Genomic DNA, 12591 nt, shown 5'->3' on the forward strand with positions numbered 1-12591 from the left:
AAGGAGCACTTAAAGATGATAAAGTCATTGCGGAGAAACTAAATGAATTCTTTGCTTCAGTCTTCATGGCTGAGGATGTTAGGGAGATTCCCAAACCTGAGCCGTCCTTTATAGGTAACAAATCTGAGGAATTGTCACAGATTGAAGTGTCATTAGAGGAGATTTCGGAATTAATTGATAAATTTAACCGTAACAGGTCACCAGGACCAGATGGCATTCACCCAAGAGTTCTGAAAGAACTCAAATGTGAAATTGCGGAACTATTAACTATGGTTTGTAACCTGTCCTTTAAATCGGCTTCTGTACCCAACAACTGGAAGATAGCTAATGTAACGCCAATATTTAAAAAGGGTTCTAGAGGTGATCCCAGCAATTACAGACTGGTAAGTCTAACATCAGTACTGGGCAAATTAGTCGAAACAATAGTAAAGAATAAAATTGTCAGATACATAGAAGAACATAAATTGTTGGGCAAAAGTCAACATGGTTTCTGTAGAGGGAAATCATGTCTTACTTATCTATTTGAGTCTCTGAAGGGGTCAACAAACATGTGGACAAGAGGGATCCAGTGGACCTAGTGTACTTAAATTTCCAGAAAGCCTTTGACATGGTCCCTCACCAAAAGCTCTTGCGTAAAATAAGTTGTCATGGGATAAGAGGGAAGGTCCTTTCATGGATTGAGAACTGGTTAAAAGACAGGGAACAAAGGGTAGGAATAAATGGTAAATTTTCAGAATGGAGAGGGGTAACTAGTGGTGTTCCCCAAGGACCAATCCTATTCAACTTATTCATAAATGATCTGGAGAAAGGGGTAAACAGTGAGGTGGAAAAGTTTGCAGATGATACTAAACTGCTCAAGATAGTTAAGACCAAAGCAGACTGTGAAGAACTTCAAAAAGATCTCACAAAACTTAGTAATTGGGCAACAAAATGGCAAATTAAATTTAATGTGGATAAATGTAAAATGATGCACATTGGAAAAAATAATCCCAACTATACATACAATATGATAGGGGCTAATTTAGCTACAGCTAATCAAGAAAGAGATCTTGGAGTCATCGTGGATAGTTCTCTGAAGACGTCCATGCAGTGTGCAGCAGCAGTCAAAAAAGCAAACAGGATGTTAGGAATCATTAAAAAAAGGGATAGAGAATAAGACTGAGAATATCTTATTGCCCTTATATAAATCCATTGTACGTCCACATCTTGAATACTGCGTACAGATGTGGTCTCCTCATCTCAAAAAAGATATACTGGCACTAGAAAAGATTTAGAGAAGGGCAACTAAAATGATTAGGGCTTTGGAACGGGTCCCATATGAGGAGAGATTAAAGAGGCTAGGACTTTTCAGCTTGGAAAAGAGGAGACTAAGGGGGGATATGATAGAGGTATATAAAATCATGAGTGGTATGGAGAAAGTGAATAAGGAAAAGCTATTTACTTGTTCCCATAATATAAGAACTAGGGGCCACCAAATGAAATTAATTGGCAGCAGGTTTAAAACAAATAAAAGGAAGTTCTTCACACAGTGCACAGTCAACCTTGCCTGAGGAGGTTGGGAAGGCTAGGACTATAACAGGGTTTAAAAGAGAACTGGATAAATTCATGGAGGTTAAGTCCATTAATGGCTATTAGCCAAGATGGATAAGGAATGGTGTCCCTAGTCTCTGTTTGTCAGAGGGTGGAGATGGATGGCAGGAGAGAGATCACTTGATCATTACCTGTTAGGTTCACTCCTTCTGGAGCACCTGACATTGGCCACTATCGGCAGACAGGATGCTGGGCTGGATGTACCCTTGGTCTGACCCAGTATGGCTGATCTTATGTTCTTATGACACTGCTTTGGGTAAGGAAGACAGGCGCTCTCAGAATTCTAGGTCCCAGTTCATTAGTCCATAAGGCCTAAGCTTCTCTATCTCTAGTCCACAGGTAGGACAGGTCTGTTGGTTCCTGGCATAGGGTGATTTGCCCATTTAACAGGGAGCAGGGTCCATGTACGTATGACTCATCAGCTGCCTTCCAGCCCCAAATGGGTGTAAGAGAAGGCACCTGGACTGTATGAACAGGAGACAGATAATGTCAGGGGAGAGCTGCCTGAGGAGGAGAGAATCAGAGACAGGAAAGCAGCAGGGGAGAGCGGCTGAAGACAGAGAAGGGCGGGGGGCTGCCTGACCAGGAGAGGAGAGAGGCAGGAGCAGCACAGGAGAGCTGGACTAGAGAGCTGCTGGGGAGAACAAAAGGTGAAGGCTGTTGTTGGTGAGGACTGGCCCCGGCTGGGGAAACCCACTGAGTCATAGGAGAGCTCATGCAGAGGCTCCTGGGGACATGGCGAAGAGCCAGCCTAGCTAAGGGAAGCTGAGCCCAAAACAAGAGGGTTGATGCTGGAGGGTGGAGCAGGGGTTGGAGTCACAGCCAGCGATGCCTGGGTGCGTAGAACGCTGTGGGAAGGCCCCTTGCAGCAGGCCTGAGTGGAGGGCTGTGGGAAACGGAGCCCAAGGAGAAGGGGTTGGTCCTGGAGGGAGGTTCCCTGAGCAGGAGTAGGACTCTTAGGTGAGGAGGCCTGTGGGGTGAATCAGTGAAGGGAGCCCGCGTTCAGGGGACCTGACCTGGGGCCATGGGAGAAGAGGAGCGATGGGAAAGAAGTGGATCTGGGAATGCTCTCGTGGATGGCCTAGAGAGTGAGGCCCTGGAACAGGGTCCAAGAGTAGCACCAGGCTGGAGACAGATTCTTGGGAGGGTGAGCTGGAAATGATGTCCCTGCCAGGAGTAGGGATAACTGTTGCGAGTCTGTTGTCCTTTAGGGTTTGGGGAAGACTGGTTTTATCATGAGGGTTCTGCAGATTATTTCTTGTGTACCTGAATAAATTATGTCCAAGGGTGGGGTTTCAAATGGACACGGACTGTGTTCCTTTATATGAGTGAATGAAGGGGAAACTGAGGCAGGCATACTGGTGGTGCCATGGCCTGCCAGAGGGGTCCGCTCAAGGTGAGGCTGCCCTGCTACAGTTCCATTGTTACAGTAGTGCTAACTACATCTGAGTTTACTCTCATTTGGTAACTGGCCCTTTTTCACAAGGGGCGGGTCCTCTGTGTGAGATTCTTGCCACTGTGCATTCCCTTTCTCCTAGAGCAGTGGTTCCCAAACCCCTGGAGTTTCACAAAATGTTATAGGAGGTTCTCGGGAAAAAAATTCCCTATGGCGGACAGAGTGGTCACTAGGGACTTCTTATAAGAAATGGAAAGGGGGGTGGATATTTTTTGCTGTTTTTAAAATTAAACAGGCAGCTAGTATTGTTTTTAAAATTATTATGAAGAACAAGTTTAAGTTTTGTTGTAACGTGCATTGTTTGCCTGGACTGCTCAAGACCTGAATGTTTGTGTAGGAGGAATTCTTTGAGTTGGCTTCTTAAATACCTTCATGCTGATTCACATCTGATACTCCTTGATGAAACATAGGAGCCTTGTCTTCTAACAGGCTTATTCAAAGTGGTACAAGCTATGCAAGTGAGATCTTGGAAGACTGTTGCCGTTTTCATAATGTAATAAAAATACTGTAATGATAAATAATAATTTAATAATAGTGTGCAATAAGCATGTCATAAAAACAAATTTTATATTTCCAAGATCACTGCTTTTATAATTTATACTCGGGTAAAGGAGAAAATCCCTGGAAATACTCATTTTTAGGAGGGGGTTTGCGAGACTTGACATTTTAGTGAAAGGGGTTCACAGGTTGTTAAAGTTTGAATATGTCCTAGAGAATATGGTGACTGTTCTGACCTGTGGCTTGGAAGTTGGACATAGCGGTTCAGCTATAGCAAAGTCCTGGGTCCAAGGCTCTCTCACACAGATATTCTAGGATCGGCAAATGCCGAGTTCAGTCTCCCTGCATTGTGTGTTGGCCCTTCAAGCAGGTGGTACAATAAACGTGGAGAAGGTTTTGAGCTGTTTCAGTTGTGAGACTTGATCCTGGAGACAGGGCGGGGACTGAAAGTGGAAAAAACTGGCAGCCCGGAATGAAGCGAGAGAAGTCTGTGAATGAGCCAAGAGCTGGACACCAATTTGAAAATGGTGGTTTCCCGGCTTTACCTTTCCTAGCTGGGGGATCAAGGACTAATCCCCACAAGCTCCATCATCTCTGTTCCCCTTTCAAGCCATGAAACAAAGAAACACAGACATTGAAAAGTCTCGTTCCTTTCACTATATTCTCCAGTGCTTTGTCATGCTAGTTTTAAATAGATGCTTGGGAAGCCTGGTAGCTACGTCTTTGACTGAAGCCAAAAGCAGGGATCCAAGCTCTAAGCCTAAGGGCAAATCTGTTATTTCCCTCCTGAATTAGGAGAGAGCTATGCCATTGTCAGAGCTGCAGAACTTGGATTATTTTATTTTGTGAACTATGGCCCTTAGTCTAACATTGTTCATTCAAAGTAATGTGCTGGATGTAAGGTGCAACAAATCTTTCAGCAACAGATACAAATCACCATAAATCAGCACTTGCATTTTGCTTAGATGATAATAAAAGCACAGGCTGAAATGAAGGCGATCCAAACCTTACACTTAGCATTATTGAAAATAGCTTTTTAACAGCAGCACTTTCTTGATGCACAGAAATGAACTCCTATTTAAGACGCTTCTCATTGCTTTTGGAGATATGTTTTGTATTGTTATATTTCAGGGGGTCATATTATCTTTTATTCTTAGTGAAACCCAGAAACGAAGACAGGAGGTTCACATTGATTGAATAAATTTCTTTGTTTTTCCCTAACATCGCTTAAGGGACATCCAGCAAAGGACTGCAGCTGCATAGTCTCTTGTAAGGATTGTTTCAGAGTAACAGCCGTGTTAGTCTGTATCCGCAAAAAGAAGAACATATATATAGCATATATGCATCCGAAGAAGTGGGCTGTAGTCCACGAAAGCTTATGCTCTAATAAATTTGTTAGTCTCTAAGGTGCCACAAGTACTCCTGTTGTTAACTGGCATCTGAATAACTAAAGTTAATTCTGATGTACAAGATTCATTTTGAAGTTTATAATGTTATTAAAAGAAGCCCTATGAATTAGCAGCATGGCTAGGCATGAATACAAAATCTCAGGAAAATGAATGGTCTTGTCATTGGCGAAAGTGTAACAGAATGAAATCTCAAGTAATCTTTCTGGGGTTAGAAATAAAATACATTCTGCTCTCAATTTATGCAAGGGTGATAGCGCTCACGCATGAAGACAAAGCGCTTTGTGATGAGTTCCTTTCTGGTGGAATTATTTCATCTTTGGGCTGGCAAAACCAATTTGGATTTCGTGAAACAGCAAAGTGTGGCTCCCTCTGGAAAGGGGGATATTTTCAGGGTCAGTAGCTGACGGTCACTTGTTAAACTCTGCTCATCATGTCAGAGCTTTGCTGGTCTTACCCATCAGGACTTGGGTGGAGCCACAGTTGGAGGGAGGGTACACCTTGAGATTTTTTTCAAATTAAAGGGTGAAAATATTCTTTTTAAGATGGCTCAAAGATCCGTGTTGCAACATGCATGTAACAATTAGGCTCCTAGTCTGGGCACTTGCTTAGTCCCATTTGCATTGCTGGCTTTTTGCTTTGCATTTTTATTTCAGTGGGGCTCCGGACGACAGCCCTGAGCACTGATGGTGTTTCAGACAGGGCCAGTGGAAATATAAGTAAAGGCTCTCACTGGTGGATTGATGCCAGGGGCTGGAGGCTTGAACTCTCAGCTTCGAATGAGAAGCTACAGAATCTACCTCCATTGGGCCCCACCCAGAGCTGCAAACTCTCATGTTTTTATCACCAATCTTATATCACCAATCTTATAATATACAAGGTTTTTCTTGAAGCCCCAGCTCCTGGAAATGTAGTGACATGAGAATCTCAGATTCAGATAAACTAAGCTTCTAGTCTTTATGGTTGTGGAGAAAAGCTGGAAAATGTGACCCTGAGTGCACCCCAAAGGTTCAAAACCCAGAAAGCAAGAACAAATGAACTGCAAAGGTTTCCAAATCTCACGATCTTTAAGCCAGTTTCAAGATTTTGGGGCCTAACTTGAGACTTTTGAACAGTAGGGGTTGGCTATAGTATAACACAACGCCTTCCAGAGAGGAACCAATGACTGTACCCTCACAGGAATCCATGTTCTTAAAAACACTTTACAAAGAAGTATGGCAGCCTAGAAACCAGAGGTTGTCAAGGAGACAAGATGGCTGCCTAGAAGGAAGATGCTTCCTGCCACCAAGGCTGGCATGACAGAGCTTCCAACAGAGATCAAGGCCTTTCAGAACTGGTGTTGGCTCTAAGCTGCTGCCCATAATGGGAGATGTGGTTGACTTTGAGGAAAGGGCTATGCAGCAGAAACTGGAGTAGAGAGCATGCTGGTGTAATGTTGAATCTGCAGGCCAGACTCAAGCAGCTGGAGTGATGAGATCTCTAAAACCAGTGATATGGAGAACGGTGAAATAAGAAAGAAGAAGGGGAGAATTAAATGGAGTCCTTGAGAACCTGGAGGAAGGAAGTTGTCTCTGTTAGCACAGAGTATCACTAAGGAGACTTTCACCTGAGCAGCAGATGAAGGGGTAAACGGCAGGGCCCAAAGAGCTTTCTTTCTCCCCTCCCACTCCTGCAGCATGTGGAATTGCTGTAGGGACAAAATTCTAAAATTACAAAATCCAGCAACCTCCTGTTAGGAAAAGCTAGGGAGCAAATAGTGAAATGTGAAATCCACCTATTCCAGGATTTATCAACTGAGGCTGTGAAAAGAAATGGGAGGAGCACATGAAGAAGTGAGAAAAAATAATACAAGACCTTATTTGCACAAAACGTGTACCAGTTAAATAAACCGATTTTAGTTAAGCTGGTTCCACCCCTTGTGTGGACATTATTTGGGTTTAAGAATAGTTTACTGCAGTTTAGCTTAACTTTGTTCCCAATTGACTTAAGCTCAACTGAAATCAGTGTGCCCACACAAAGGTTTGTTCCTATTTAGCAGAATTGGTTTAAATTCACACCTTAGTTTAAAACACTGCAACTCTCTGTGTAGACAAGACTATAGATGGGTGTTTTTATGAGACTTACCAAATTGTAGTGCTGGTATATGCTGTGCCTTCATTTGCAGAAGAAGACTATCTCCTGAACAATGGCAGTGCCATACTGTGAGCAGACCAGCAGGTGTGAGGTGTGCACGTGTGTGTGGGTATGTGTGTGTTTCACCCTTGCTGATGTGAGGCGTACATCCTGGAAGGGGCAGATTGCCTTTCCCTAAGCAGGATGTCACCTTTGCAGAGCATCTAAACTCCCCTGGCCTGCATTCCTTCCTAAACCCAGCCTCTGGCAAGGCAGTCCATTGGAACGTTGCCAAAACCCCCGACTGGCTTATTAATAGCATTTGTCCAGGTCGTCTTGATATACGAGGAATGTTATTTTACCAGTTGGTTACACAATGCTATCATCTTCATGTCACTCAACCAATGACGAAAGGAACCTAGATCAGGTCCCTATAGTCCATCTGTTTACATACAGAACCATCTCCCGACAAAGTGACAAAAGGAATAATTACCCCTCAGGGTTAGAGCAAGGCTCTGAGCATCTGGACACTTTTGTGCAGGGAATTTACCCTTAGGGAAGAAATAAGGAAGGCAATGCTACTGACAAAATGCTGCAGACTTGTATATTTAATTAATAATGCTTTAGCCAAAACATTTCCCCTACTGCTGGTGCTTATTAGCATTATAAACATAAGAAAAAATGGATAGAGGGAATTAACAGGGAAGGTGTGTTTGCATTATGCATGGATGTTGAGACTTTCAAAGCCAACTAGGGATTTAGCGATGCAACTCCCATTTGAAATTAATGGGAGCTGTGTGACTGAATTCCCCAGTAGGCTTTGAAACTCTCAACCAGAAACTTTAGTGGCCAGTAGAAAAAAGAGGAATAGTTTGAGTGATCTGAGAATTAGTGAAAAAGAAAGAGCTGACGTTGTGAATACAGTATAAGTAAGATGCATAGGTCTGAGGCATTTTTTTTTTTAAACTGCGCACCATTCATAAAAGCAGGTTGAAATGAAACAATGTCACTGAAGCACAGAGGCAAGGTGGGTGAGGTACTGTCTTTTATTGGACACCATATCACCCATGGGCAAACACTTTTCACAAAACGTTCACTCCATATCTTGTCTCTCAGTCCTCATCCTCAAAGCAAAACTGCACAACGCCATCAAAAGATGAGCCTGGAAACTTAAATTCATAACTTTGCTAGACGCTAAAAATCGTGGTCTTAATAAAGACACTGGAATTATGGTTTATTACAACAATCTGTAACCCACTAGGCCCCCCTTTTTTTGTCCTGTGACTGCAGAGGTGTTAATGGACCACTTTTGGCCCTTCAGAATATGTGTTAACTACTTGTGCTAAACTATCTTTTTCACCTCAGCTGTGACACTTTAATACTTTCTCCAGGCCTGAAGCTCTGTGTGGCTCAAAAGTTTCTCTTTCACCAACAGAAGTTAGTCCGATAAAAGATATTACCTCACCCACCTTGTGTCTCTAATATGCTGAGACCAACACAGCTACAACAACACTGCAAACAAATTAAAGCATAGGACAAACACACATGCACACAGACCCAGGTTATTAAACACCGCAGTATATAAGGTTGTCAGACAAGAGCTCAGGTGGTGGTGGTTTATGTATTGCAGCCACTGATGATCAATGAATTCTGAGCATTTTTCACTGTGCGCTTGACTTTCAAGTAATTCCTCTTTGAAGACATGTAAAATATCTTCAATCCCATTTCACAGAAGTGTGAGTTGCACTCAGAGTAGAAAATATACTTCTGTGGGATTTCCCCCAGGGGCTACAACTGATTTAGATTAATTAAGGAAAAAATCAGCAAAGGAATGAAAACTAGGCTATGTCCACACGAGCACTTTTGTCGGCAAAAAACTTTTGTCCATCGGGGTGTGAAAAAAAACACACACACCCCCGACTGACATCAGTTTCACTGACAAAAGCTCTGGTGTGGACAGCGCTATGTTGGAGGGAGATACTCTCCCTCCGATATAACTACCACCAATCATTGGGGGTGACAGGAGAGCTCTCTCCCATTGGCATAGAGCGGCTGCACAGGAGACCTTACAACAGCGGAGCTGCAGGGGTACAGCTGTGCTATAGTAAGGTCTGTAGTGTAGACACAGTCCTTTTTCCAATGGCTCTTTGTGATGAAAAGGAACATGATAGATGGACTAGGTGTGAGCTGCACAAACACTTTGCTGTTCCCTGCTGCTGTCGTTCCTCTGACCTAATCCACAAGTGTTTGGATGGATGGTGAACATTTCTAGTGTTGAAAATTGACCTGCTTTTTTGCTGTTGTAGCGGGTTGTGACAAAATGCGCATGCTGCTGTCTTACTGACTGTAGATGGAAACATAGTCATTTACAGTAGGTTTCCAGCATCCCAAGTTTCCCTATAGCACAAACTTAAATATTCTAGCAAAACCACCAGCACTGCATGGCAAACATATTGCAAGGAGGAATTAATCATCTGAATTTAATCAGTGCATAATGCCAGTAAGTCTGGATAGAACTGCATGGCTCTTGAAAATGGCTGATTTATATTTTGGTAACGCTTTGCTTGACAAGAGGTGAGCTAGAAGCTAGGCTAGCAAGATGTGTTGTGTGGAGGGGCATGCTGGGTGGGACAGAAATGGAGAGGTCTCCTATTAAACCCTTTTCAAAAAGCCCTGGGATCCCTATTTAGGTTAATTAATAAACCCTGCACACTCTCATGCCGTTAACAATACTATTAATGGGTCATTGTGGTGTACTGGCAGAAGTAAATATTTCTGCCAGGCAAGAGAACTACACCCAGTGGTAACATCACAACTTAAAAATAACTCTGTTATTGAACGCTTCCATCAGACTCTTTCTTCTGTTAATGCTGTTCCAGTACTGTGCACCTTGGAGCAGCACAAGATCAGCTAGATTGGAGATGGAAAAATCTTATTTGGCTGCAGTTGCTGTAAAGTATCCTCCTGCAGGATTGTCCCCGATAGTATTAAATATCAAAAACAATTGGACTTCCGCCACTTTCTTTGGAAGACTAATCTGCAGCCCCCATAGAAATGTTTCCAGATATTCAGCCTGCATTTTTCTTTTCCTTAATTTCATCCTCCATTAAAATTATTTAATGCAGTGGCTTGATGCAGTTAACAAATGCGGGCTTTGTATTCCTTAGACAGTATATAAGGAAGAGATTTTCAGTCACAAAAGGGAATTAGGCACACAACTCCCACTGATTTTCAGTTGGCTTCTAACTGCCCCTTGTGCCTTTGAAAAACTCTCCTCGCTTCTCACCCTCTCAAGAGTAGCGACACTTGCAGCCACAAATGGCTTTTTCTGTGTTGAAAGGAGCAATCTTGGTAAAAATCACCCCTATGCAGATGGTCAGCACAAGGCTAATACACCAGTTAAATCTCATTCAACCCAGAGAGTGAAGTGGAACTAGAATGGTGTATAGGTCTTGCTCTGGCCCTTTGCACCAGTGTGAATGTCACACTAAACGTTTAAAAATTGGGGATAATAATAAACACTTCCATGTAGTTCTATCACAATTATGCTCCACAGCATAAAGGAAACAGAGTTTAGTTGTGGGGACTGGCTGTCCCTTGTTTTGGCATACAAGAAGGGTAGTGGTGCATCCAAATAAAATGCTATTGTTGGGCTTTTCTTTGGCAATGTTAGAGTGGAATTGAAGTAGGGCAGGCAGTGGGACCTTGGTCACCACCTTGACGGTGCTGCTATATTAGGAGTTCTGTAATAAAAGAAGATAAGGACAGAGGTTGAAACCTTCCTCCTTTTTAATGAACCCATCCAACACACTCCACAGGACAGAAATTGCTAAAATCCAGACCGTTTCACTGCAGCTCATAAGTGAGACTCTTGTCAATGATGAGTATGTACCATCCGCTGTAGGAACAGTAGGGTAAAGAAGTGAACAATGCTGTCTCCAGATGGCTCATTGCTAGAGGGATTTTTACTGTGGGTTGGGGGCCAAACCTGACCAGCTTGCAGAGTGAATGAGCCTAGATAATAAATGCACATACACTGCTAATCTGAGAAAACACACACATTTAGAAAACAGCATATTCAAGGGGGCAATTGGTCAAGTTGCCTCCAGGAGCAGGCTAAAGCTGTAAGTCTTTTGAGTTCTAATCAGACAGTCTTCATTTTAAATAAATGAAAAGATTGCATTATAGTCCATGCAGATCACAGTCAAGCAATGTTGTTTTCTTTAGGAATACTAATAAGTGGCTTTAGTATATTTCATGCCTCGTTCAGATTTTTTATTGTCAAACAGCCTTATTTATCTGTCTCTCTCCCGCTCCATGTGTTTGAACTGTTCGTGTCTTGGCTCCCAACATTTCAGTGATCTAGATAGCAACCATTAGTTTTTGTCAAAGTATCTGGTCATGTTCAGTTTCTGTATAATCACAGGGAATGAAAATACCACTTAATGCAAGAGAGAGACCTAAGCCCATGAGGTGTCTGGAGAACTTGGCACACATCCCCTAACATATTACTGCATTTGCAGCATTGCCTAATGATTCATGGGGTGAAAGAATACACGTTTGCATATGGTTTGATTCTGGGCACCCTGTTTTGTTATGACTTCACTGTGAACAGCTGTGCATGCATACTTGCAGGAACACAGGGTAGCTGGAAGAGACGTGTGGTTTAAACAATGGCTTTCTACTGATTTCAGGTGGGATAAACAAAAGTAAGAGGCAGATTCCCTGGCTGTTGGAAAGCTTTTGCTCCAAATAGGGCCAGAGAAGAGTTCTGATCCTATTTAGGCACTTCAATAAGCAGCCAACCCAGCATGCTGAGCTCTTCTGAAAATCTGTCCAACCGTGCACAGCTCTAAATGCACTCATCACGTTTCCTTGTGGTGCTGACTCAAATATCCGTTATGACTAATACTCACGACAAATGCAGCCCTTTCGCCCTGTTTGTAAATTGTCGACAACGAGCCCAATAGCTATGAAAGTGTTTGTTGTTTAGCCTTTGGTGGTTTTGGGGAACTTTTTTCTCCACCCATTCACCAGTACTGATGGACAATTATTTCCTACCCTCAACTCACATGATATTGGCTCTGCTCCCTGCTGTTAAACATACTGTCTCCTTTAAATACACTGAAGAGAAATTGTGTGTGTGTGAAATATCAATTGAGAGACCGAAAAATCAGAGTAGGTGAGTACTGCACTTGAAAAGTGATGCAGCAATAATGCCAGTTGGGACACGTTGTCTGTGGGGGCTTCAGGTGCAGCCTGCTAAGAACCATAGGACCAAAAAATAATAATTAAAAAAAAGGTGTTCAGAGATATCCTGGTGATCAGTGCCTGAATAAGAAACAAGATGGATAGAGATGGATGTTTAGGAACTGTTAAATGCTTAATTCTCACAGTTTATAAGCAGAAGATTCTCCAGCACAGATGTCTAGCAAAGTTATGAATTTAAGTTTCCAGGTTCGTCTTTTATAATGGTAAACATTCAGAGCGCCCTAAAGCCTATATGGCAGTTGAAGAATGCTAGTATTC

General features: G+C 42.7%; 1 protein-coding gene across 3 annotated transcripts in view; it reads left to right on the forward strand.

The window, feature by feature from the left end:
* ZMAT4 (zinc finger matrin-type 4) overlaps positions 1-12591 on the forward strand; it is a 166877-nt gene that overhangs the window by 73211 nt on the left and 81075 nt on the right. The gene's annotated exons all lie outside the window — the stretch shown is intronic.

This window comes from Malaclemys terrapin, chromosome 2, assembly GCF_027887155.1.
Source record: "Malaclemys terrapin pileata isolate rMalTer1 chromosome 2, rMalTer1.hap1, whole genome shotgun sequence".
Classification (NCBI taxonomy): domain Eukaryota; kingdom Metazoa; phylum Chordata; order Testudines; family Emydidae; genus Malaclemys; species Malaclemys terrapin.